Below are 5,881 nucleotides of genomic sequence, written 5' to 3'. Positions count from 1 at the left end.
TTCAATAACAACAAAACAACAGAAAGCCCACATACACATCAAAGATAAACACTTAATGATAACTTGGTCAAGGAAAAAATAAAGAAAGAAATTAAAGACCTTTAGAATTTAATGAAAATGAAGACACAATATACCTAAACTTATGGGACACAATGAAAGCAGTGCTAAGTGAAAAACTCATAGCTCTGAGTGCCACCAAAAAGAAACTGGAGAGCACATATTCTAGCAGCTTGACAGCACATCTAAAAGTTCTAGAACAAAAAGAAGCAAATATACCCAAAAGGAATAGACAGCAGGTAATAATCCAATTCAGGGCTGAAATCTACCAAATAGAAACAAACAAAAAAACAAAACAAGTAAGCACCAAACAAACAAACAGCAACTATATAAACCATACAAAGAATCAAACAACAAACAAACAAACAAAAAAACAGAGCTGGTTCTTTGATAAAATCAATAAGAAAGATAAAAGCTTACCAGACTAACCAAAGAGCACAGGTAGTGTTTTCAAATTAACAAAATCAGAAACTAAAAGAAAGACAGATCAACAGAAATTGAGGAAATGAAAAAAAAATCATCAGATCCTACTACAAAAGCCTATACTCAACAAGTCTGGAAAATCTGTACGAAATGAACAATTTTCTAGAGAGATACTACATACCAAAGCTAATTCAGGATCAGATAAACCATCTAAACAGACCCATAACTCCTACAGTAATAAAAGCAGTCATTAAAAGTCTCCCAACTAAGGAAAAACCCAGGGCCAGATGGGTTCAGTGCTGAATTCTATCAGACCTTCAAAGAAGACCTAATACCAATACTGTCCAAATTATTCCACAAAATAGAAACAGAAAGAAAACTACCCAATTCCTTCTATGAAGGAAAAATTACACTTATACCTAAACCAGACAAGGACCCAACAAAGAAATAAAACTTCAGATCAATTTCTCTTATGAATATAGAAGCAAAAATACTCAATAAAATTCTTGGAAATCAAATCCAAGAACACATCAGAATGATCCTCCCTCATGATCAAGTAGGCTTCATCTCAGGGATGCAATGATGGTTCAATATAAGGAAATTCATCAATATAATCCACTATATAAATGAACTCGAACCAAACAAAATACATTTTAGTCTCATTAGGTACTGAGAAAACATTTGGCAAAATTCAATACCCCTTCATGTTAAAAGTCTTGGAAAGATCAGGAATTCAAGGTCCATAGCTAATCATAGTATAAGAAATATACAGTAAACCAATAGCCAACATCAAATGGAGAGAAACTTGAAGCAATCCCACTAAAATCAGGGACTAGTCAAGGCCACCCACTTTCTCCCTGCCTTTTCAATATAGTACTTGAACTCCTAGCCAGAGCCATCAGACAACAAAAAGAGGTCAAAGGAATACAAATTGGAGAGGAAGAAGTCAAAATATGACTATTTGCAGGTGATATGATAGTATAATTAAGTGACCCCAAAATTCCACCGGAGAACTACCAAGCCTGATAAACAACTTTTGCAAAGTTGCTGGGTATAAAATTAACTCAAACAGATCAGTAGCTTTCCTCTACTCAAAGGATGAACAGGCCAAGAAAGAAATTAGAGAAATGACACCCTTCACAATGGTCCCAATAACATAAAATACCTCGATGTAACTCTAACCAAGCAAGTGAAAGATCTGTATGACAAGAACTTCAAGTCTCTGAAGAAGGAAATTGAAGATCTCAGATCTCACAAGAGGGAAAGGCATTCCATGCTCATAGATTGGCAGGATTAATATAGCAAAAATGTCCATCTTGCAAAAGCATTCTGTAGATTTAAAGTAATCCCCATCAAAATTCCAACTCAATTCTTCACAGAGTTAGAAAAAGCAATTTCCAATTCATTTGGAATATCAAAAGACCCAAGATAGCGAAAAACATTTTCAACAATAAAAGAACTTCTGTTGGAATCACCATCCCTGACCTCAAGTTATATTACATAGCAATAGTGATAAAACTGGAAGGTATTGGTACAGAGACTAGATCTATGTAGTAGAATTGAATACCCAGAAATGAATCCACACACCTATGGTCCCTTGATCTTTGTCAAAGAATCTAAAACCACCCAGTGCAAAAAAGATAGCATTTTCAACAAATGGTGCTGGTTGAACTGGAGGTCAGAATGTAGAAGAATACAAATTGATCCATGTTTATCACTGTGTACAATGATCAAGTCCAAGTGAATCAAAGACCTCCACATAAGACCAGATACACTCAAACTAATCAAGAAAAACTGGGGAATAACCTCAAACACACAGGGAACTGGGGAAAATTTCCTGAATCGAACAACAATGGCTCATGCTCTAAGATCAAGAATCAACAAACATGACCTCATAAAATTGCAAAGGGAAAGTGTAAGGGAAAGAACTATGTCACTAGGACAAAAAAAAATCAACAGATTAGGAAAAATCTCTTTACCAATCATATATCTGATAGAGAGCTAATGTCCAATATATACAAAGAACTCAAGAAGTTAGACTCCAGAGAATCAAATAATCGTATTAAAAAATGGGGAACAGGATTCTGTTCCCCATAGGTCTCCTCTGTGTGCCATGGACAGCATCTTCACAGACAATGCAGTCGGTACAAAGTGGGGATCAGACGAGCTCTTCTCCATGTCAGCAACGGCCTCTTCATCATGAGCAGCTCGGCCTCAGCAGCTAATGAAAATGATAGCAAGAACTTCAAAGGTGACAACAGGAGCACAGGAGTTCCTTCCAGAGTCATCCATGTCCTCAAGCTACATAGTGATGTCACTGAAGGTGAGATCATCTCCCTGGGGCTGCCCTTTGGGAAAGCTACAAACCTCCTTATGCTGAAGAGGAAGAACCAGGCCTTCATTGAAATGAGCACAGTGGAGGCTGCCAACACTATGGTTAGCTACTACACATCGGTGGTGCCAGTGCTTCATGGGCAGCCCATCTACATCCAGTTCTCCAACCACAAGGAGCTCAAAACCGACAGTTCGCCCAACCAAGCACACGCCCAGACAGCCCTGCAACCCGTGAACTCCGTACAGTCAGGAGTATGGCCTTGGCAGCCTCGGTTGCTGCCATGGCTGCAGGAATGGCAATGGCAGGCCAGAGCCCAGTGCTCAGGATCATCGTGGAGAACCTTTTCTACCCAGTGACCCTGGATGTGCTGCACCAGATCTTCTCTAAGTTTGGTAGAGTGCTGAAGATCATTACGTTCACCAAGAACAACTAGTTTTAGGCACTGCTGCAGTCTGCTGACCCTGTGAGTGCCCAGCATGCCAAGCTGTCCCTGGATGGCCAGAACATCTGCAATGCTTGCTGCATGCTGTGCATCAACTTCTCCAAGCTCACCAGTCTCAACGTACAATACAACAATGACAAGAGCAGAGATTACACGATCCCTGACGTGCTGGAGACAGCCACCCGTCCCTGGACCAGACCATGACAGCAGCCTTCGGCCTCTCTGTTCCTAATGTCCATGGAGTCCTGGAGCCCTGGCCGTATACCCTGCTGCTGCTGCAGCTGGCCGTATTGCCATCCCAGTGCTGGCAGGTGCTGGGAATTCTGTCCTTTAGGTCAGCAACCTGAACCCTGAGAGAGTCACACCCCAAAGTCTCTTTATTCTCCTCAACGTCTACGGTGATGTGCAGCAGGTTAAGATCCTGTTCAATAAGGAGAATGCCCTTGTGCAGAGCACAGACGGCAGCCAGGCCCAGCTGGCCATAAGTCACCTGAACAGACACAAGCTGCATGGGGCGTCAGTGCGCATCACACTGTCAAAGCATCATAGTGTGCAGTTGCCTCATGAGGGACAGAAAGACCAGGGACAGACCAAGGACTACGGCAGCTCACTACAGCACCACTTCAAGAAACCAAGCTCCAAGAACTTCCAGAACATCTTCCCACCCTCAGCTACCCTGCACCTCTCCAACATCCCGCCCTCTGTGTCAGTGGATGACTTCAAGAGCCTCTTCTCCAGCAATGGTGGTATGGCAAAAAGCTTCAAGTTCTTCAAGAAGGACCACAAGATGATACTGATCCAGATGGGCCCTGTGGAGGAGGCAGTGCAGGCAGTAAGTGAGCTGTACAACCATGACCTGGAGAGGAACCACCACCCATGAGTGTCCTTTTCCAAGTCCACCATCTAGGTGCCTGTGGGCCTGTGAAAGTTTCTGCCATTCCAGAAAAGCCACTTTAAAAAGCAGCTGACGTGAGGCTGGAGAGATGGCTCAGCAGTTAAGAGCACTGACTGCTCTTCCAGAGGTTGCGAGTTCAATTCCCAGCAACCACATGGTGGCTCACAACCATCTGTAATGAGATCCGATGCCCTCTTCTGGTGGGTCTGTAGACAGTGACAGTGTATTCATATAAATAATAAATAAATAAATCTTTTAAAAAAAAACAGCTGAAGTGACCTTACAGACCAAAGATTTTATTTTTTTTAAAGAGAGATCAGTTTACCTGTTTTTTAAAAAAAATAAATCTGGCCCACTCTGCCTTGGTGGGAAATGGCTTTAGCCACAGAGGTCCACTCCCACCACCATGATTTGAGGGGCTCAGGCATAAGGTCACAGCAGTGCACTGAACATAGCCACTTTTTGTGCCTTACAAACCCAGCATGCCTCATGGCTATACACCTACACTCTAAGGCCACCAGTTGTCTCAAAACCTGCAGGGAGTCAGGTAGCCTATACATAGGCTCCCTAATGCCGTGAATGTGCTGGGTCACTCCTCTACACCCTTATAATCAAGTGACATGATTCTCCCTTGTGCCTGGCCAGCCCAGAGGGCCCAGGCCATCTTCAGCTGCCTAGCCTCATTTGACCTTTTTATTCTATTCTGTGTGGTCACAGACACCTGTGCCTAGCAATATTTCCACTTGATCAAATACCTGAGTCTTTTCCATTTATATGCACGAGATACAGATTTTAAGTAACTTTGTATAGCAGTGATATAGTTGTATGTATGTACTCTAAGCTTCTGTGTCGCCTGCACTCCTTCCTTCCAGTGACCAACTTGCAGGTGGGCCCAGGCCAGGGCTAAAGAAAAAGCTCTGTGACTTGTGGGTTTCTACCTTCAAATTTTGGACCAAAGTTTTGTGTTCTGTACGACTCTGACTGTGACCAGTTGAGGGGTTAACGTCTAGGCCTTAATATCCCTCCTGGATGACCATTTCCATCCTAGCCTTTTTCTATGGGAGGGGTTCCCTGCACCTCATTTACGTGAACATCATGGAAGAGTGCAAATATTTATGATTTTATACCTGTGGGGCTGAGGCGGTGCAGCATTTTTTATCGTGACAGATGTATATTTTCGTAATGACTACAGACTCTATTGTTCTGGGGCCAGTCCTGACCACATCTACCCAAGCCCAGATGGTGTATTGGGGGAAGAGGGAACTTTCCATTAAAGCAGTTTTATAATCTTAAGAAAAAAATGAGAAACAGATCTAAACAAAGAATTCACAGCTGAGGAATGTCGAATGGCTGAGAAGCACCTAAAGAAATGTTCAACATCTTTAGTCATGAGAGAATGCAAATCAAATCAACTTGAATTCCACTTCACACCAGTCAGAATGGCTAAGATTAAAACTCAGTTGATAGCAGATTCTGGCAAGGATGTGGAGAAATGAAAACACTCCTCCATTGTTGGTGGGATTGCAAGCTGATACAACCACTATGGAAATGAGTCTGGAGGTTCCCCAGAATAGTGGGGACCAGGTTATACCACTCCTGGGAATATATCCAAAATATACTCCAACATATAACAAGGACACCTGTTCCATTAAGTACATAGCAGTTTTCTTTATAATAGCCTGAGGCTGGAATCAACCCAGATGTCTCTCAACAGAGGAATAGATACAAA

At 42.2% G+C, this 5,881-nt stretch overlaps 1 pseudogene; it reads left to right on the top strand.

The window, feature by feature from the left end:
* The first annotated feature begins 2,593 nt into the window (after positions 1 to 2,593).
* On the top strand, positions 2,594 to 4,164 carry LOC116900509 (annotated as a pseudogene).
* Positions 4,165 to 5,881: the final 1,717 nt, after the last annotated feature.

This window comes from Rattus rattus, chromosome 5 (assembly GCF_011064425.1).
Source record: "Rattus rattus isolate New Zealand chromosome 5, Rrattus_CSIRO_v1, whole genome shotgun sequence".
NCBI lineage: Eukaryota > Metazoa > Chordata > Mammalia > Rodentia > Muridae > Rattus > Rattus rattus.
Note: the sequence above shows the minus strand (reverse complement) of the source record. Positions and strands in the feature narration are given on the sequence as shown.